The sequence below is a fragment of the Theobroma cacao genome, chromosome 8 (assembly GCF_053813885.1).
Source record: "Theobroma cacao isolate CCN51 chromosome 8, ASM5381388v1, whole genome shotgun sequence".
NCBI lineage: Eukaryota > Viridiplantae > Streptophyta > Magnoliopsida > Malvales > Malvaceae > Theobroma > Theobroma cacao.
In genome coordinates this window covers 14,478,136-14,501,809 of record NC_142646.1, presented here as the reverse complement: position 1 = coordinate 14,501,809, position 23,674 = coordinate 14,478,136, and the positions used below count along the sequence as shown (strand labels likewise).

General features: G+C 34.9%; 1 pseudogene; it reads right to left on the bottom strand.

Moving 5' to 3' along the window:
- Window positions 1-6,457: 6,457 nt before the first annotated feature.
- LOC148761230 (secreted RxLR effector protein 161 pseudogene) lies at window positions 6,458-6,940 on the bottom strand (annotated as a pseudogene).
- Window positions 6,941-23,674: the final 16,734 nt, after the last annotated feature.

Sequence of the window (23,674 nt, the reverse complement as noted above, 5' to 3'; positions counted from 1 at the left end):
AAGGCCAATGAAGGAAGAAACAAGAACTGAAAATGTGATGAAGAAACTGAAAATCATGCTTGGTTTAGTGAAAGATATCTCCGAGAAACTTAGAGAAAGAAGCAAAAAACTGGCAAAAAAAGAGAAACGGAGCCTTCATTCCGCAAAGGTACCAATTCTTCTTCTTTGAAATTTAGGAATAAGCTACATGAGTATAGATTCAAAAATATCGAGAATGCACCAATCTCTTGTGGAAAATTCATTGACTGGAAGAGTTTTAGGGAAAATGTAGAAATCCAGACCAGTCTATTTGAATACTTTGATGAACTAAAACTAAAAGGTTACATCACCTTTAAGAATAGGTCTTATAGTCCAAGTCTGGTCAAAGAGTTTTATTTTGGAATTGCTTTGAAAGGAAAGGAATTAATAGATTCTGATGATTATGTAGAAGATAGTTTGAATGTTTATTTAAATGGGAAAGAGTTTGTTATGACTGCTGAAGATTTAAGGAATTTGCTGAAAATAGAGTATGAAGAAGGTGAATTTGAACTGCCTGAAAAATATGATCTGTCCTTATTGTGGGAGGTCATCACTAGAAAGAAGAAAAAAATTCTTCAAAAAGTAATTTTTGTTTGATAACCAGCCCTCAGATCAGAATTCTACACTACTTCATAGTAGCAAATATACAAGGCAGAAGTGGAAGCCTTATCTACATCAGCCTCTAGGACCTTTGGCTGATGGAGCATGCTTCCAATGGAGTGTCTCTGAATTTGGGAAGATTTATGATTGAGAAAATGAGAAGTGCTTGCAGACTTGATAAGCTAAATCTGCCGTATGGTAATGTGATTACATCCCTTGTGCAGAAGAAGGGAATATGGGCAAAGAGGTATGATATGGACCTAGTAAAAACTAGAGATTAAGCTATTCAGTATGGTAGCTTGGTCAAAATGGGGTATGTGCTCGATGGACAAAAGTTCATTAAGACCTCTAAAACTAGCCCAAGAAAATATCACAGTCTGCCTACTCAACCTGAAGAAGCTCATTCTACATTTTCGAATGAAGTGATTTTAATTTGCTTATGAGGATTGATGGTAAGCTGACTGACCAAGGAATGAAGCTACAGAAAATGGAAGATAAAATCATTGAGTTGGAAAACAAACTGAAGGAAAAGGAAAACATGACATCTGAACCTGTGGCTGCAGACAGTTTTGCCCAATCCAGCACTGCACCTATACAACAAGGTGCTGAAAGTTCAGCTAAGTCAGCAAAAAAATCAGCTCCTCATGTTGGAAGTTCTGGCATTCAAGCTGAAGGTTTCACCTACAAATCTGCCAGTCCTGCTCTGCAGACTGAAGACTTACCCCAAGGGGTTGATCAACCAGCCAAGATAACCTCCCTTGAAGCTCAAAGAAAAAATCATTCAGAGACAAAGAAACACAAGGCCTCTCCTCCAAACTTAGAGGAAGTCTCCATCATGAATATCTTCCACCAAATGGTTAAGGAGGGAGAAACTGAAAAGGACATTGCTAGGACAAAAACTCAAAAGGCTGGTGAAGGTGTAGGAAAAGGAAAGAAATCTACATCAACTGCTAGAGTAAAGACAAAAGCAAGGAAAGCCAAAGCCACTGTAGCACCACCAACTGAGGCAAAACTACCAACCAAAGGCAGGAAGACAATGGCAACCAAGACAGCTTTTCTCAAAAGAAGAAAGTCTTCTAGGTTGGCAGAGAAATCTAAACCAGTTTCAGCCTCCTCTCCAATCCCTGTCTCAGACAAATCCTCCCCAGAACCTTCCCCAAGATAGTCATCACCTCTCCGAGAGCCGTCTCCATTTCCTCTCAACCGTTTCTACAACACTGAATCCTCACCCTCTGACACATCAGATGAATAGAAGCCCCTCCCTTTGATGCTGACAAAAAAAGGGAGTAGAATAGAATGGGTGTAGGAACCAGGAACTAGAAGAATAAAATTTTAAAAAAAAATGTTAGGGTAGAGGAACCAATAAGGAACCTAGGAAAGGAAGGAAGACAGAATCAAAGATGAATGAACTTAGAAAAATAGGAAATAGGAAGCAAAAATAGTCTAGGGGCAGTTTCGAAATACTCGTTGGTTAACTGTTATCTGTGCCATGGTGGCACTTGAACACTTGGTTTTAATCTTGTTATCTATATGGTTGTTTAACAAATGGATGCTGATATGATTATGATGTTTGACTGCTGGAAATTGAAATTTACAGTGTACGTATCGTTAACAAGTAATATAGTAATGAAGTAGAGTATCGTTCCCACGGAGAATTGTTTAATTCCTACTGTTAACTACTAAAATTATAACACCTTAATTTTATCTAAACAATTAAAAATTAAAAGAAAATTTTAAATTAATATAACTAATAACTAAAACTAAAACTAATATATCAATAAATTTTACTTTTAGTGATTAACAAACCTAAGATTATGATATCCCTCAATACTTTATCTGATTATTGTTTCTCTCTCTTAACTCAGTTTAATGGATTAAATTGCTAACCTAGAGTCTTAAATTATTTAGAAGTCTCTGTCGAGTTTCTTATAAAAATGGCTCTCCCAATTAATTTACTATATGTGTATGCAAATTAAATTGAAGAAAGATTCATTAAGGTTGTGCTCTAATCCTGGCTACGTATGGCTTATAGGTGTATGTCTACCCTATATGCAAATCAAACCACCTAATCAACTAAGTGTATTCGATCATACGCTATTTTATTCAAGGTCTACAAAAATCTCCTTCGTCAAGGTTTAACCTAGGTTTCCAATTCAATCTAATTGGTGGCCAGTCAACTAGAAGCATTAAGAACAGAATAAAATAAACAACTTAAATCCATCAAACATAAGTAAAAGAGAGATAAATAATTTAGACTATATATTGAGTGCAATCATAATCTTAGATTAAAAATTTAGTTCCCCATCAAGTTATACATCATCATCGAATAAAATATAAACATTAAAACCAAGGGAATAAAAGAATAACAAAAAGATAGGAAAAACCAAGGAATGAATTCTTGATCTCCAAATCTTCTTGAATTCTTCAAACTCTTTCAATGACTCTGTAGCTTGACTCTAAGCTGTTAATCTAGTGTTTTTCTTTCTCTTAATTAAGTCTTCTAAAAGGTTGTTTTTATAGGCTTTGAAGTTAGGCCAAGTTGGTTGAAGAAAGAAGTCAATTTTAGCTGGGATTTCCTTATCAAACTATGTAAGTCACAGCTTTGCTAAATTAATTAACAGAAATCACAATTACTCTAGGACTACTGCAGTATGTCAACTTTGACAAGATATTTGACCATCCTACAAGCCGAATTGGGTGAAGCGATAAACATGAAAGTTGAAGATCTTTCTCTTATCTTTCCAATGGTCCAATAATCGCTTCATTTGGAGCTTGTAGAAGAAGTTATAGCCAAAATACCAAAACATATGCATTGGAAGTCTGCACCTCAAAATTGCTCTCTTTTTTCCATTAAAATTCTTCTTTCAAACACCTACAAAAGCACAAGTAAATCAATAACAACCTACCTTAATCATATTAACACCAAATTAAGCATACAATTAACCAAAATTAGATTGGCTCACCTAAAAAAACTATTTTAAAATAATTAAATAAAACCTACTAATTTTTATGCATTACTACAAAAACCTAGCCAAATTATTATCAAAATTAAGCTTAAATAACTCTATATCATAGAGTTATCATGCAGCCTCCTATTCATAGTTAGTGATGCAGCCACCAACCATGAACAAGGCTTTGCACTAATTCCCGACACTTTGCTGACACACACATAAGAGGACTTAGGACACTCTAAAACCAAGGCACCCTTATATCAACTTTGTCAGGACTCAAACTCAGTGGCCATGACCAATGCAAAAGCCCAGCAAGCAAGCCTACTAGACTCGAGTAAGCCTCAAAGTCCAAAATCATATAACACAAATGCCAAGGGATTTATAATCAAATATTCATAACAAATTCAAATATATTACATTATCCATAGCTTATAGTCCACACAAATGTTTGCAAAGCCATACATTTGCCAGTCAAATCGGGTTCATACCTATCAACCCTCACACAAGTTCAAATGGCACATCATGCCTACATACATCCAAGACAACAATATGAAAAAGCTCATGACGAACTCAGCAGAGTGACCAACATAGGGGACCTACCGGATGCCAAAATTGGTCTATCTATTGACAACCCTGCCATGCACCACCGTGGTCTATTTATCTACACATGGTACACAAATGGGTGAGTACTATAATACTTAGTAAGTGGTGCAGATATTCAAAATCATACATATATATATATAAACACATATATAAAATATATGCACCATCATGCATCTGGCTGTTCTATCAAACATTTCCAAGCATAGAGCATATCATTATCCCTAAAGTCTCCAATGTGAAAGCATATTAACTGTTAGGAACATCATGATTAGAGCATCAACACAGTGGAAAAAAATTGAAATAAAAAAAAAACCATGCCTCCTACCTTTGGATCACCTTGGTTGTTTAATGCAAAGTTATGTACCACATAAAATCAGAAAAAAAATGTACCTTTCCAATTGATATCGTAATCAAATGGATTTCTTTTGGTGACAAAACATGAACACCTTTGGTGTGAAAGAATCCTAGTCACTCAATCACTTGGCCTCCAATGATGCACACACGATTGCAACAGATCCTTCTCAAAGAGAGAGCTTTATGGCACGGGCTAGTGTTAGCAAGTGGACAACGATTTGTCCTCTTTTCTTTTTTGATTTCCCGTAAAGAATCAGAGAAGTTTTCAAAAAAAGAAAATAAACTTCTCAAAAGTGGCAGCACTCAAGAGAAAAATCTTTTTTTTTCTTTGTTTCCTTCTCCTCTTCTAAAAAGAGTGGCAATAACGGACATTTATAGCTAGGTTTAACTTATTAAAAATTGTAAAATAAGTCCTTAATATTATAACAATTATAATATTTAACCAATACCTAATTACACTCTTTTAATTAGGTCCTTAGTAGTTAAAACCTAGAATTTGATTTAAGTCTAACTTAAATCATCACACTCTAAATTTAATCCAAATTACAACCTTTGTGTGTGACCCATTAGGTTCCTAACATGTTGGCAATGGAATTGAATTATAATATTATTAATTCATTTAAATTAATCATATTCAATTTCAAATTAACTAATTCAATTCCATAGACCATGATTGGCATCTAGTAATGCATCATGGCCACCCAATTGTTAGGAGAGTCAAAAGATTCTTTAACAACCTTTCAGTGTACAGTTTTTCAATGTAATTCATTCCCTCATCATATATCGCGAAGATGATAAGAGCTTGGTGCAGTGCCTACTCTTATTGATCTCCATATTTGTTCTTACAGTTAGATCATTAGCTTTATGGAGACTTATGAAACTCATTTCATAATCTCCTAATCACCATGTCCAAGGATTTGATTAAGCTAACGTCAACCAAGAACTAATTAGATATTTTCCCTTGAATCACTTTGGGTGATGATTCCTATATTGACTACTCATTTGCCTTCATATGCTTCATACTATACTCACAAACATCTTGTTTTGGCATCCTTGGTTAGGCACTTGTAGGGATGAAATCAAAGCATAGTACTCCACATACAAGACAACTTGGTGTCTCAAGTGTAGGGAGTAGTTACACAACTGACACATGAAAAGTATTGCATAGACACTTTAGTGAGGTACCAAATGCACTTCTCATGGCGGGTCATGTTCAGTGGACTCATTCTCCCATGGCAAGCACCCACATGTTAGTGCCAAGTATCTCTATACTTCAATCTATGAAAACGATTGCTTACTTCACCAGTAAGGAACATAACATGTGCCGATCTTTGAGCATTATTGATGCCTTGTCTCAATAATGCAATGATCATAAACATTTAGGAACAATGCTTTGATGCATAAGAATCTCATAATTGTATCCCAATACAGTTCCTTTACAAGGCATATATAGTTCCATAGGCTTTATCTACATAAGTGCAAAAAGTAATTAAATTACAAACTTACGGATAAAGAACTACCTCAATGTTATTATGAATAACAAAATGTCATACATGAATATCTCAATATTGTAATTCGCATACAACCACAGATTGGCTTGAAGGGCTTATACTAACAATCTCCCACTAACACTAAAGCCAATCGCTTATGTATCTAATACCAATGTTCTTAACATGATGATTATGCTTCTGTTGGGATAGTGCTTTAGTGAAAGGATCAGCAATATTATCCTTAGTGGGTATATGCTCTATGCAAATGTCTCCTCTTCCAATGATCTCCTAGATCACATGGTAACACCGACATACATGTTGGGATTTATGATGAGACCTTGGTTCCTTTGCTTATGCAATGGCTCCATTGTTATCACAATACAAAGATATTGGATCAACAATGCTAGGAACCACATCTAGTTCAGTAATGAACTTCTTAATCTAAACTGCCTCTTTCGCTACCTCAGATGCAGAAATGTATTCGACCTCGATTGTAGAATCTATAGTCGTCTCTTGTTTGGAACTTTTCCAACTCACTACACCTCCGTTAAGTGTGAACACATATCCACTTTGCGACTTACTACCATCTTTGTCAGCTTGAAAGCTTGCACCCGTATAACCCCTAACTTGAAGTTCACCTCCTCTATAAACCAGAAACACATCCTTCGTTCTTCGTAAGTACTTCGGGATGTTTTTCACAACTATCCAATGACTTTCACCAAGATTAGCTTGGTATCTACTCAAGACACTTAGAGCATAAGATACATCTAGTCTAGACCAAAGCATCGCATACATGATAGATCCTATTGCTGAAGCATATGGGATCTTATACATGCGATCTCTCTCTTCTTGATTCTTTGGACACATGTCCTTGGAGAGATAGATGCCTTGCAACATAGGCAAGTGTCCCTTCTTGGACTCCATCATGCTAAACCTCTTTAGCACCTTGTCTATGTATGTGGATTAGGAAATACCTAGCAACCTTTTAGATCTATCTCTATAAATCTTTATTCCTAGAATGTAAATTGCTTCTCCCAAATCCTTCATAGAGAATTGTTTCGACAGCCAAATCTTTGTAGATTGCAGCAATGGTATATCATTTCCTATGAGCAATATGTCACCAACATATAGCACTAGGAAAATTATGGCACTCCAACTAACCTTTTTATAGACACATGGTTCATCCTCATTTTTGATGAAGTCAAACCCTTTTACAACTTCATCAAAATGGATGTTCCAACTCCGATAAGCTTGCTTAAGTCCATAAATGGATTTTTAAAGCTTGCACACCTTATTAGCATTAGCATTAGATATAAAACCTTCAGGTTGTGTCATGTACACTTCCTCTCGCAAGTTTTCATTAAGGAATGCAATTTTTACATCCATTTACCATATTTCATAATCATTGTATGCAGCAATTGCAAGCAAAATCCTAATGGATTTAAGCATAGCAACTGGTGAAAAGGTTTCTTCAAAGTCAATACCTTGTCTTTGTTTGTAAACTTTTGCTACCAGTCTAGCTTTAAAGGTTTGCACCTTGCCATCTACATCGATCTTTTCTTTAAAGACCCACTTGCACTTAATGGGTTTTATCCTTTCAGGTGGATCCACCAAAGTCCATACTTGGTTGGTATCCATGGCATCCATTTCAGATTCATGGCTTATTACCATTTCTCAGTATCAATGTCCAACATCGCCTCCTCATAGGTTGTAGGCTCACATTTATGGGCAATGCGTCCTTTTCCAAGAGAAATCCATATCTCTTTAGAGCTTGACGTATTCTACTAGACCTTTTGAGTGGTTGTGCCTCTTGAGATTATGCTTGTACATCAGATGTCACAATCTCAGGCTCAAGTTCCAATGGAATGTCAATTTGTGGGTCTCAAACTTCTTCAAGTACAACTTTACTCCCACTAGCCCTTTCATTTAAGAACTCTTTCTCAAGGAAAGTGGCATGCCTTGAGACAAACACCTTTTGCTTAGTGGGATTATAGAAACAATATCCATGTGTTTCTCTAAGATATCCCATAAATTTACATTTGTCTGATCTCGCTTCTAACTTATCAGACATTGTACACTTCACATAAGTAGTACATCCCTAAATCCTAGCATAAGACAAGTTGGGCCTTTTTCCACTCCATATCTCATATGGTGTCTTATTAACTAATTTGGTAGGAACCTGGTTCAATATGCGAGCAGCAGTTTCTAAGGCATATCCCTAGAAAGATATAGAAAGATCTACACGACTCATCATGGATCGAATCATGTCCAATAATGTTTGATTCCTTTTCTCAGATACCTTATTATGCTGTGGAGTCCTTGGAGGAGTCCATTGTGCAAGAATCCCATTCTCTTTCAAATAATCCTGAAACTATTAGCTAAGATATTCTCCTCCTCGATCAGATCTAAGAGTGAGAATACTCTTCCCAGTTTGTTTCTCAACCTCTGCTCTGTATTCTTTGAACTTGTCAAAGGATTCAGATTTATATTTCATCAAATATACATAACCATAGTGAGAATGGTCATCTATGAAGGTGATGAAGTAGAAGTATCCTCCTCTAGCACTAGTATTCATAAGACCACATACATCCGAATGTACAAGTCCTAGTAACACCCCAACTAATTCACTCTTCTTGGTGAAAGGCGACTTGGTCATCTTACCAAGGAGACAACACTCACATGTTCCATAAGATTCATAATTAAATGGATCGATGCAACATTGTTTGCTTAACTTGGTTAAGTGAGTCTCATTGATGTGTCCAAGCCTACAATGCCAAATGTAGGATAATTTTGGATCATCTTTCTTTGCTTTCATGACCTTTATATTAAGTATGGGTATCTTAGAATCAAGAATATAAAGACCGTTCGAATGTGTCCCTGCACCATAATGCATCTTTCCCTTCGAGAAAGAACAACAATTGCCCTCAATGCAAAATTCCATATCATCATATAATGCCAAGTGTGACATAGATATGATATTTCGAGATATGGAAGGAACATAGTAGTAGTTTCTTAATTCCAAGATCAACCTAGAAGGTAAAGGTATGGTTACTGTCCCCGCAGCTGATGCAGCAACCTTTTCTCCATTTTCTACTCTTAGGACCACCTCTCCCTTTGTTAATCTTTTACTCGTTTCCAGCACCTTCAGGTCATTACATAAGTGTGACCCACATCCAGTATCCAATACCCATGATGACGGGTCAATAGTAGACAGATTTACTTCAATCATATACAAAGTCAAAGGTGAAACTTCTACAAGTTTCCCATTCTTTGACCTTGTCAAGAAGGCTAGGATATCTTCCTTAATGACATCTACTCTTAATAGACAGTTGAGAACGTTTCTCAACTTGATGTACTAGTCCAAACATTTAGGCTCAAATTTCATGATGACATCAAGTATGGCGTGCAAAGTAATGCATATTCGCATTCTAACAACCTAGACATTTGAAGAACATTTATGAGTGATCATGTATTATAATAAATTAAGATGAGATATTAAATCTTAAATTGATTGCTCCCACTATTTTCTTCAAGATGATAACCCTTCATATCACCTCGAGAGATCTTTACAAGGATTCTCTTAGTGGGCTAGGATCCTTATCCATTCTAATCATGACCTTAAGTGTGCTCAACAAACCATGATAGGTGGATTAGGTAGGTAACTAAGGTTACCAATTGTATCTCTATACAACTCCTAGATCAGTTAGGTGACAACACATTGCCTAAACATATTATTGCCTAAACCAACTAATAGCTCAAACATACTCGTGTAAAAGTGTGACCTTGAGTGTGCTCAACAAGTCTCTGATTAAAAGAGTAGCCAGGTTATCTGGCTATATGGTGGAAGGCAACTTAATCATGCGTGGCATGTGACTCAATATTTACGGAGGGATTTTCTTATTTTTGACTTTGTTAAGGTTTCATCTTTACATGCATAGCATTTATTAATTGTATAAATAAATCTATCTCATGCATACCACTTTGGATAATTATAGACTTTATCTATACTAATTTCCTTGAGCCATCGAAGGAAATTAGCTTGGTCAAACCTAAGGGATAACATACAACATATTGTAATCTTCCTCCTTGTATCTTCATTGGGCCTTTACGTTTTCATCTTCGAATTGTAAAATAACTCCTAAACTAATCCTAATTCTACACTTATATGTAACTAATTACATTTTAGTAAAGAAACCTTGTGGTACATCCGAGGGGAGTTAAGTGAGGAAAGAATTTTACAATTCTAAAAAATCGAGAGAAAAACAGGGTGCGCAAACCCTATTTAATAAATAAATACCATGATAAAATTTAATCATACATCCACAATCATATTGGGCCTAGTCCAAATCACCCATATTCATCCATCCACATGAACATAAAATTAAATCTATGTCTTGTTCAAATTGTTAATCACATGATTTATTTGAAGTTAATTAAATTCAACTTTTGAATTAACTTTATTTCAAATTTTTGGGTAGCAATTTATTTCCATATATAAAGAAACAATTTCCACATATATAGAAGTCCTTACTAATGAATATAAATAACCTTTATCCATATTCTAATCTTATTAGGATAGGATTTATTACAAATTAAAACAATTTTAATTTGCTTTGTTCAAATATTTAAGGTTATCCTTACCAATCAAATATTAAAGATTTTATGTCTTAAATCACCTAATCTCATTTGGTAATTTTAAGAAAATAAAATCTTGATTTATTCAATTGTCAAATCCAAATTCCATAGCTAATATTATGGAGATATTCCTCTTATTTTAAATTACCTATTTATTCTTAGACTCCCATAATATATAGGAATCTAATTCCTTAATTTATGGAAGATTTTAAAATAATTTTGACTTCAATAAAATTAGGAAACCATTTCCTAAATTTAATATGTCAAATTATTTTAACTAATCAATTGATTAAAATAATTTCCATATTTTGTAGGAATCAAATTCCTTATTTTGTAGAAACTTTCAAAATCCATTTTGATATGCTGATTTTATGGATCTACTTCCACAAAATATCTGATAATCAATTGATTTTTAAATTGCATCAAATTAATATGCAAGATAAGGCAACTCAAAATGCCAAAACTGTGGCATTTAAAAAACTGCTTGCAGCAATTTTATTGACCACGTTTCTTGGTCATTAAAATTGCATAGAATTTTGGGATTTTATCCTTATTTTAATCCTCCAATCAGCTAAGGTAAGAAACCCCTTTCATCATCATTAGAATCAATTTTAGATTCCTTCTACCTGTTGAAAACAAGCAAAACCGTGACTCAAATCTGCTACTGGCAGCAGCAACTAGTTGTAGTTTCAAGGCTTCATGCTCGCTTTGTGGTATTGGTTTTCAGACACATTTGAAACATTTTCAAAGGACATCAACTTAACATCATTTCTGCAAATTTTGAGAACTTTTAAGACTCATTTGCTTGCTGAAATGATGCAAAAACAAAACCTAAACAGAATCAAAATTTGCCCTTAATACCCATATCTCCATTCCTCCACTAACCCGAATTCCTTTGCTGATTTTTCTGCATCTTATGCAAACTTTAATCTGCAAATTATTGACATTAAAACATGTTTAATGTTCATCAATAAGAATATAAAATTTTACAAAATAAAACTATTCAAAAATATCAAACAATTTTAAAGCAGAATTGTGTAAAGTTGAACTCACCATTTGATACCCAAATTTTCACATCTATGTCGAACATAGTATTAACAAAACATGACATACCTTTGCATTAAAATGAGCCAAGGAAGGCTCTGATACCACTGCTAGGAACAGCATGATTAGAGCATCAACGCAGCAAAAAATTTGAAATAAAAAAAAAAAAAACCATGCCTCCTACCTTTAGATCACTTTGGTTATTTAATGCAAAGTTATGTACCACGTAAAATCAAAAAAAGAGTGTATCATTCTAATTGATATCGTAATCAAATGGATTCCTTTTAGTGACAAAACATGAACACCTTTGGTGTGAAAGAATCCTAGCCACTCAATCGCTTGGCCTCCAATGATGCACACACGATTGCAATGGATCTTTCTCAAGGAGAGAGGTTTATGCCACGGGGCTGTGCTAGCAAGTGGACAACGATTTGTCCTATTTTCTTCTTTGATTTCCAACAAAGAATCAAAGGAGAAGTTTTTAGAAAAAATAAATAAACTTCTCAAGAGTGGCAGCACTCAAGAGCAAAATCCTTTTTTTTTCTTTGTTTCCTTCTCCCCTTCAAAAAAGAGTGGCAATAACGTGATATTTATATCTAGGTTTAACTTATTAAAATTTACAAAATATGTCCTTAATATTATAACAATTATAATATTTAACCAATACCTAATTAAACTCTTTTAATTAGGTCTTTAGTAGTTAAAACCTAGAATTTGATTTCAGTCTAACTTAAATCATCACACTCTCAATTTAATCCAAATTGCAACCTTTGTGTGTGACCCATTAGGTTCCTAACATGTTGGCAATGGAATTGAATTATAATATTATTAATTAATTTAAATGAATCATATTCAATTTTAAATTAACTAATTCAATTCCATAGACCATGATTGGCATCTAGCAATGCATCTTGGCCACCCAATTGTTAAGAGAGTCAAAAGATTCTTTGACAATCTTTCAGTGTAGACCTTTTCGGTGCAGAGCTTTTCAATGTAATTCATTCCCTCATCATATATCCAAAAGATGATAAGAGCTTTGTGCATTGCCTACTCTTATTGATCTCCATATTTATTCTTGCAGTTAGATCATTAGCTTTATGGAAACTTACGAAACTCATTTCATAATCTCCTAATTAGCTTGGCCAAGGATCTGATTAAGCTAATGTCAACCAAGAACTAACGATATATTTTCCCTTGAATCACTTGAGGTGATGATTCCTATCCTGACCACCCATTTACCTTCATATGCTTTATATTATATGTCATAGCCCAAATTTCGAGCCATGACCAGCGCATAGGCTTAGTGGGCATCCCACTAGGCGCAAGCAAGCCTCTTTATGAGATCCTGTTCCTAATTTCATTCATCATCTTGAAAAACATGTGTTGTAATTCTCACCGATAAATGTTTCAGTAATATTTGTAGCAACCAAATATTCATATTTGTATTATCTCAAAGTACTGTCATTCATTGCCGTCTCATAAGGACATCATCATCAATCCATCATATATGCACTTCATTTATAACATGACTCTTAGTAGTTTGCATTACATATACGTGTACACCGACAAAAGACTCTCACCCGTCAGCGGAGTGACTTTAAGTGAAAGTACCGCTACTGAGATGCCATAGTACCTACCAAGAAGACGAGCATACATGGACACTCAATCTAGGTCCCAACTGCCTCCAAATCTGAAAAACATGAAGTTTTAAAAATGTGAGTATAAACTCAGTGAGTGAACATAAGAAGGGAACAAGCAATCAATAAGGAGAACTTGGAAATCATGATGCATTTGTTTCAAAAGCAATGCACTTGATTTAATTTCTTACTAAAAACCCTTCATTTCAAACTTTGATTAATAACCTTATAGTGTTGTAAAAACCCATGATCAATCCATGAAGTTAAATGGGTGAAAAATATGTCAAAATCAAGCAAGGTTGCAAGCATGACCGCAAGTTTCTACCTATAGCGACAAACAGCCTTTGTTTGTGTATGTTTCCATTTTTCAAGTATATCTCTCACTACAAAAGTCCAATTGACCTGATTTTCTGACTATTAGAAAGCTAAGAGTGGGGATACAACTTTTATGTTTACCACTTTGCCCAGTTCTGAACGAAAGATGGTCAAAATCTTCGTAAAGGTAAAAGCACTGCATCAAAATTTTGGAATCACTCGAGGGTTTCTCGCTACAGCTAAATTCCTTGTTGCAGCAAGAATTCTTTCTCGCTGCAGCGAGAAACAGGGCTGGTTTGTGCCCCCAGCACTTGAGAGTTTCTCACTGTAACGAGATTTAGGGCAGATGACAATTAAGGGATTTTCACATGCCACAAAATCCATTCCTACCATATTGCACATCAAAGTGAACACATTGACAATAAACAAGCATCAACAGTCAAAGCAATCACATATTAATTCCAAACTCTCTATATAGTAAATATACATATATATACATAAGCATATACACCGCCACCGCCTCACTCAGCTCATGTGCAACCCCCACATCGTGCACATAGCTGGAGTCATCGTGTGCATCCCCCCACATCGTGCACAACTAATATCGTCGTGTGTATCACCCCACATCGTGCACAACTAATACCGTCGTGTGCATCCCCCCACATTGTGCATAGATGATATCATCATCCACACTCCCATACCCGTCATCACCGGCATGTGCTTCCCCCCACATCGTGCACACTCATGGTTACATTTATTACACAATATTATCTATCACTACACAACATATATATATATATATATATCAACACCCTATAGGAGCTCAAGGATTCATCATATTGCACACTCACAACATAAAACGTTTTAATAAAGGCTTGTTCCCATGCATAATCTTTAAGGAAAACTAAATACAAATCAGTCACATGCTTCAATCCAACTACCAATACATTCCCAAAATATTTTAATGCAAGTTCACTCACCGATATTTGTTGAATCTTTAATTGACTCTAACTTTGATTATTGCTCCAAACGGACATGTGAGGCCTCGTTGGAACCTATCCCACACAATATAACCATAAAAGTATAACAGCCCATAATTCTAGTTATTAGCCATCTCTAAGCACCTAAAATCAACCCTAACTCATCTCTCACCTTGGTGGACATGTATTTGAACTCCTTTTCAAGAGTTTTCAAGCTACTACGGCAAGTCTCTCTTTCTCTCTCTAAAACTTCAAGCTAGTGAGAGAAAGTGATGAACAAAGACTTTTGAGGGTTTTAAGGTGAGAGAGTGAAAAAGCACAAAAGGTTATATGAAAAGTGCTCAAAAGCATAAAAATTGAAGCTATAGAGAGAAAGTTATGGAAGCTTTAAGGGAGGCTTCCATGGAAGATGAAGAAACATGAGATGAGGAAGAAGACGAAGAAGAAGTTGTTGGAGAAATGAAGAAGCTACTGGAAGAAATGATATTTATAGCTAAAGCTTATCTAAACCCACTCAAATTACGAAAATGCCCTTAACAAGTTGGCTATGTGTCCCTTCAATCCTTTGTGCAATCTTTTTACTCTTTTGACACTGAGACAAAGTCCATAATAATCTAGAAATACTCGGGTTCACGAAAACTTAAAAATTTTGACTCCAGATTAAAAATGATCATTTTGCCCCTACCTTGGAAATCATCATTATTTTTATTTCCTTCGTCATTTTATCCTCATTTTCATCATTCATTTATTCCTTAGGCCTACTTAGGGATTAATAATATTAGAAAACCCACTTCTTAGAGCTCACTAAGAAAAATGATGAAATTACTCCTAGTTCGTGTTATCGTGTCTACTTCTATCTACGAGTCTATAAAAATTGAAGTCTCACATTCTCCCCCACTAAAAGAAATTCGGTCCCCGAATTTAAATCGAACTATAAGATAGTGCACCTATATTCATTGAAAAGGTGTGGATACTTGTCCGCAAGTTCTCTTCAGCCTCCCCCATTACCTATTCACTAGTGTGGTTTCGCCATAATGCTTTCACTAATGCTACTTCCTTTGAATGGAGCCTTTTGACTTGCTTATCAAGAATAGCAATTGGTTGCTCCTCATATGTTGAATCATTATTAACAAAGTTAAGTTTCATCTTCTGAATCAATTCCTCCAATTAGTAGCATCAGAGTACTATCATCGTTTATTCTCCATCCGTGGCACTAGTGCTTCGTGGAAGTCCAATTTAACTATGATATAATACTTCCTTAATCCTTACATCTTAATCATATTAATCCATTTGTATGGATCAACCACGATGTAAATTCCAATTCCTTAATATCCCCTCTTTTTTTTCTATTGCACCTGAATTCTCCTTTACTCACATAGCTCAACTCCTAATGGTAACTCTCATCATCGTGTCATCTATATAACTCATTAAACATGTCAAATTCAAAACTCAAATCACTATGAATAATTCTTCACTTTAATTAATCACATAATCATCTCCATATATATGTATATGTGCATGTACATCCACATTTAAGAATCATCATCCATCACTATATGTAGGGACCCTTGTCAACTACTTCGAACTGAATTTCCTTTATTGATTCTAATCCATAACCAAAGTTCAATATCATATTCTCATAGCTCATGTTTCCCTTTTACTTTTCCATTTCATTCCCATAAGTCAAATTTAATTCATGAATATTAGAGTATAATCAACTCCAGATTACCCCTTCGGATGTTTATGTCATGACCCGGTGCTCCTTTCGAGCCCGTGACAACCGCCGTGATGTCTCGATAGACATTCATTACCCGGAATGCCAACCGAAATCTCACAAGGCTTAATATTAGTTTTCGCACCTCCCTTGTGAGCAATAATTACTAAACATCATATTTTAAAAGATTATAAGCTATTTCCAAATAGAAACAATAAAAAACATAAAAAAAAATATTTTCTGTCTCACATGGGCATTTTGGTCATTTTCTTCAAAAATTTTGAAACCTGCTAAAAATATAACACATGGGGGAAAATACACATTTCATAACTTAAAACAAGTTTTTATGTCTAAAACATTCATTTAGAGTGAAATGATAGCTAATAGAATAAAATTAAAATATTGAATAAAATATTCCATTTTCTTATAAAACAATATTTATAAAATGCTACGTGAATAATTTTTTACAGCGTAAAAGCAAAATAAATTCATATATACGGTAACACAGATAACCAGAGTATGTAATTTAATTTACAATGACGTGTGGGTCCCCGAATGACCAAAGGTAAGAAAGGTTGTGGACCTACAATTTCTGAGGAGGCGAGTCCAATAATAACCCTCGACGTAATCAGCTATTTACTGACTGTCCTGAGCTTAAAATGAGTGGAAACGAGGGTGGTGAGTTTATATAAACTTAGTGAGTAAACAAACATCATCTAAAATATCTAAAGTCGAGTAAATGGAGACAACTTAAAATAGTTCATCGTACTATGATTCATAACGTTTCAAACTCATTGCAACTAAATAAAATAAATTCATTTCATTCAAATAATCAACATGGCTTATGAATTTCTTAAAAACTTGGCTCGTGCCAAAACTCATTCTTGGGGATACCTTGATCAGAGGCATCCAATCGAGTCCGCCAAGGCTGTTAAAGAAAAGACATATATCCATAAATCATATTTGTACGTTTTAAAACATAGTCGTTCCTTGGCGTTGGCTAAGTTCATCCTCACGTGGTGGTTCGACATGAAGTGAACTCTAAAGCTTTACCTCAGGAGATACCCTCCGTGCCTCTCGTATCGAGGAAAAATATAACCCGATTTATCGTGCCCCTTTCTAATAGGTTGGTCCATGGAAACCCACCACTGTAGTGACTAATCAATATCCCACCAAATCAATAAAAGTTTCGACAGCATGACATGGCAATTATATTACTACCCAGCCTGTTAAGGCAAAACAAATAGTTCATACAATTTTCACACAATTTCCAATTCAATCATTCATGCCAATATCACCATAAGCCATTCAATTCAAACCATAAATTTACAACACAATCAAACAACCTCCAATTGCTCAATTTCTAAAATAATCATTCTATAAAGCTTGACCTTTTAAAATACCTGTCATGACATACATGTGATGGATAGCATGTTTGCATGCTAGGAGAGTTCCGAAAAATTTACAAAAGTCGGTATTGTACCTAGAGGTACAACAAAGTTGATTTAAGACTCGAACTAGATCAAATAGAGATTTTAGGGTGAAATTGAAAATTTTACAGTTCAGGAATGATTTAAAATGGTGATTTGGAGTTCGAGGATCAATTTCGAGTCAAATCAAAAATTTCACTATCTAGGGGTAAAATGGTAATTTTGCCACTCGAGGGCAAAATGGGAAATTTTTTGAAAGATTTTTATAACATTTGACTTATTGGAGTATGATTTGAGGTTGAGAAGTGAAAAATTGTAATCTCGATATTTTTAGGAACATAAGGGTAAAATGGTAATTTTGCCACCCTATTGGCAAAATTGTAATTTTACACCACCCGACACTTGTCCGACACATGGACTTTATCCAATATTATATGGATAATTGAAGGAATTTAAGTAGTGGAGAGAGAAAGCTTAATAGTTAAGAAATTACAAATGGACCAATAATGTGGTGACATGTGTCAAGTTTATATCCATTATTTATTTACCTTTAAAATAAGCATAAAATCAGCCTAATTTCTTTCATATGGCCGGCCAAACCAAGAACAAAGAAGAACAAAAGGAGAAAAGAAAAACAAAAATCCTAGGTGAGGAGTTTCAAGAGAAAAGTGTGGGAAATTCAAGGAAACAAGTGACAAAAGGTAAAATTTCTTGATTTTGACTTGTGATCTACCTTTCCCATGCATTTCTCCTCATTTTCCATGGTTAAATTACATGTTTTCATGATGAATTCATGGCTGGTCAGAATGGGTATGGAGAGAGAATAATGTTAGATTGATTTGATTCTAAGTTATGTTAGCGGTTTTAGTTAGTTTACCATGTCTAGAAACAAAATAACAAGAAAGAGTTCATATTCCCCACCACCCATCAATGGCCGAACCTACCTTGTGTTGAGTAAGGATGAATTTGATTTTTATTTTAAGAGAATTGGTTAAAAAATGATGAATTATGGTGTGGAAAAGTAGTAGGAAAAATCACGGTGTTAATGCACCATTATTGACCTAAAATTCTAAGAAGAAAAGTGAAGATAGTTTTGCCAAATTTTAGGTTATTTGACTTGTGTTTGGTGAATTAAGATATTGGAAAAGAAATGGAGCAATTTGGAGCTAAATTGGACTCGTTGGCCAATTAATCGGGTGAGAAGATGAATTAGGCCAATACTGGGGATTAGATGGTTACCAATGCATTTTGCATTCCATATCATGCATTATTAGTCTAAATTAGTTTAATTTCAATTTAATACCAAAGTAGTAAGTTTCTCGATTTTGTACTATGTCAAGGTGGTGAGTCCTCCGATAAAGGCAAGGAAATTGCTTCCGAGGACCAGTAGTCAGAGTACTTCGAAAATTCACACTCTAGACATTGTGAGTAACCTTACTATCATTTTAATTATCTAAAGTATGGTTTTGTTCAGTTTTGGTAAAATTTTCTAAAAATGAGTTTTAATGGTAAATCTTTATGTTTATAAACAAAATGAGCTTAAACGAAATGATTTTATAAATTGTCTTGAAATCAAATGATGATTTTGAAAATAGAGTAATTGGAAACCACTAATATGTTGTAAATTTATGATTTGAATTGATGGCTTATGTTAATGTGTTGGCATAACTGGCTAGGTTGTATTTTTGTGAACTGTATGAATTGTTCTATTTTACAGTTGTAGGCTGGGTAGTATTATATTAGTCATGTCATGCTGTCAAAATTTTATTGTTTGGTGGGTTTAGTGTGACGACCCAAATTTCGGGCCGTGATCGGCACATGGGCCCAATGGACGTAGTCCACTAAGCCCAAGCAAGCCTATCAATCTAAAATGTTCATCATTCCATCATAAACTGCTAAGTCATATTTCATAACTTAGAATCAAAATAAAATTAAACATTTGCCACCTCATACTGGCATACTGAACAAGTGTATATACATTATCTACAACAGGTATATTAATAATTTACATAAGGTTTGTCTATACACAACAAAAGAATACTTGACCTCCAACGGAGGGACTCGGATGAATGTACAGCTACTGAATGTCGAGACACCTACCAAAAGATGGATACAAGTCTACAAGGACACATCGTCCTAATTACTGGCTGCCTCGTGATCTGAAAACTTGAAGTTGAAAACGGTGAGTATAAACCTAGTGAGTGAACAAGGAATGGAACAAGCAACAACAAGGGAGAATTTAAAATCATGATGCACTTGCTTCAAAACAATGCAATTTAGTTCCATTCATATTAAAAACGCCTCATTAAACCCTTAAATAATTAATCACTTGGTAATGATGAACCCATACATATCAAATAATTTGAAAAATGAAGGCTTCAGTGATACACAAGCAAGTCAAATGCGACAATGAATCGAGAATGCCTTTCTACTGCAGCGACGTTAGGATTTAGTTATTAGCTGAATAAAGGTTTCTCAACTGGCCGAGGGTTTCTCACTAAACCTCTTCATTTTAAACTTAACTCATTTAGTCCTTAATGTTGGAAGTCCATGCTCAAATATGGTAGCAAAGAAGTGAAAAATAGGGTAGCAATTGGACAAGATAGGAGACGAAACAGAAAGTTTTTCGCTACAGCTAGATTCAATCTCGCTGCAGCAAAATTGTAACACAAAAACAGAAAGTTTCTCGCTGCAGCGAAATTGCAACCCAAAAATAGAAAGTTTCTGGCTGCAGCGAGAAGCTACAGTGTCATTCTCGCTGCAGCAAAAATGTATTCTCATTGCAGCGAGTTTTCGACCAGTCTACCCCTCCAAACCCAAGAGTTTCTTGCTGCAGCGAAAATAATTCTCGCTACTGCGAAAAATAGGGCACCAATGAAAAATTTTCCCTTCTTCCCAAAGAAAAACCACCCTGCTGAAATGTCCAAATCAACATGAAACGCATAACAATTTTCCACAGTTTAACATGTCAAGTTTCACATGCATTACAACCATATACCATTACTCATTAATTTCCTATATCACACATATTTACATATGTATATATGTATACGTATACCCATCATCATCATGAACACCATCCCATCATCATCATCAACGGCTCATGCGTACTCCCTACTCGCACATGGCTAGGTCATCACCGGGTTATGCGCATTCTTTACTCGCACATAATCGGGTCATCCTCGGCTTATGCACACTCCCTACTCGCACATAGCCGAGTTAATGTCATTACACAACAATATATTCATATATATATATCAACACAATGTGGTAGTGCATGAATCAATAATAGTCACATGTCACAACATAAACCATTTCTCAAGAGCTTGTTCCCAAGGCACTCATTTTTAAGAAAAGTTGTATAAAATCATTCAAACACTTTGTACAAAACAGTCACATTCCCAAAATAGCTTTGATAGGCAGTCCACCCACCAATTTTTTGTTGAGCCTTTAGTTGACTCTAATTCCCCTAATGATCCAATTGGAAGGATGGGACTTCATTAGAACCTAGGATCACATTAGCATAAGCAATAGGTCAACTCACACACTATGAACCCTAAAAGCTATCTTTTAGCTAGCTTTCAATTACCACATTGAATGGCTATCTATGTTCACTATCTTAATCACTAAAAAAGTAATAAACATACTCAACAATAAAACAGCTCTTAATCTAAATTACTAGCCATTATTCACAGCTAAAAATCAAGCTTAGTTCATCATTCACCCTTGGGTTCCTTTGTAGTTGAATTCTCTTCCAATTGCTTTAACACAAATGGGGTAATTCTCTTTTTCTCTCTCTAGAATGCACAACTAGTGAGAGAAAGTATGGAAATAAGATTTTTCAAGGGTTTTAAGGAAAGAGAGTGGAAGAATACAAGGGTTCTAGTCATAAGGGCTCAAAGGTATGAAAACTAGAGCTAGAGAGAGAAAATCATGCAAGCTCCATATCAAGCTTCCATGGAGGTTGGAAGCAACGTGAAAGAGAAGAAGGAGGAAGAAGAAGAAGCTGCTAGAAAATGGGAGAAGAAGCTGCTGGAAGAAAGTATTTATAGCCAATCTTATCCATTCCACTTAAATTACCAAAATGTCCCTCCACCAATTAACTTACTCTCCTCTAATCCTTTATGAAATCTTTTTGCTCTTTGACACTCGGACAAGGTCCATAATGGTCTAAACATGCTTGGGTTCATGAAAACTCAAAATTCTAACTTGAGGTGAAAAATGACCATTTTGCCCTTACCGTGAAAATCATCAAAATTTTGGTTTCCTTTCCATTTTACCCCTAATTTCACCATCCATTTATGCCTTAAGCCTACTTAGGCCATAATATTGTTAAAAATCTTACTTTTATGGGCTTACTAAGGAAATGACAAAATTACCCCTGATCAGGGATATCGCGTATACTTCCCTTTACGACTCTATAAAGGTCAAGGTCTCACATTTAGCTTGCTGTAGTGGGCGGGTTTCTGTGGACCAATCTATTAGAGGGGCACAGTAAACTCCTTTATATTTTATCTCGGTTGGAGAGGCGAGTAGGGTAACTCCCGAGGTATAACTTTTAGAGTTCACTTCACGCCGAACCACCACGTGAGGGTGAACTCAGCCAACGCCAAGGAATGGCTATATTTTTAAAATAAAAACATGATTTATGTGTACATAACTTTTAATAGCCTTGGCGGACTTAGTTCGGATAGCCCTCGGCCAAGGTATCCCTGATAACTGAGTATGATAATGATTTTGGCATTAGTCAAGTTTTAAGATACTCATAAGCCATGTTAATGTTTTTAAATGAAATGAATATTTATGTTATGAAAAACATATTTGGATGAAATGTTTTAATAGTCTCATTTTACTCGACTTTAGATATTTTGAGTGATGTATGTTTACTCACTGGGATTTTACAATCTCACCACCCTCCTTTCCACTCATTTCAGGCTCAAAATAGACTGTAGATAGTTGATCGCATCGAGGACTACCATTAGAATTGCATTTTCCAAACTGTAGGTTCATAGTCCTCTTTACTTTTGAATATTCGGGGGTCCCACTTGTTACTGTAAATTAAATTTCATACTCTAGTTTTTTGTACTACTGTATATAGGAATTTATTTTGTTTTTGCGCGGTAAAAAAAATTATTTTCGTAATGGTCTAAAAATATTATTTTATAAGAAAATAGAATCTTTTACTTAATATTTCTTTTATTTTTCTATTATATCCAAATAAGCATAATTTCGTTTTAAATGAAGATTTTAGACTTTTAAACTCCTTTTGATTATGAATTATGTGTTTTATACTTGTATATTACATTTTAGCCAGTTTCAAAATTTTTGAAAAAACTGACCAAAATACCCCTATGAGACGAAAATTATTATTTTATTTGTTTTAAGTTGAAAACAGTTTAAAATCTTTTAGAACGTGATATTTGGTAATAGTTACTCACAGGGGAAATGAGAAGCTGAAATTAAAGCCTTGCGGGATTCCGGTTGACATTCCGGGTAATGAGTGTCGATCGGGGCATCGCGGCGGTTGTCACTGGCTCGAGGGGAGTTTCTAGTCGTCACACATTCAATTTCAAAATGATTTATAAAACTCATTTCATTTAATCACATTTTACTTATAAAACACAAGGATTTACCATATAAACTCATTTTTCTGTAAAATCACAAAAACGAATAAAAACTACTTTAGAGAATTAAGATGATAATAAGGTTACTCACAATATCGAGAATCGAGGTACTCCTAATCCTGATCTTCGGGTACAATCCCCTTACCCTTATCGAAAGTTTCACCACCTAGACATAATGCACAACAAGCAATTTACTATAGTTGTGCTAAACCGTTATAAAACTAATTTAGGCTCTATATGAATGCATGAAATGGGATGTGAAATGTTCGGATTAGTATC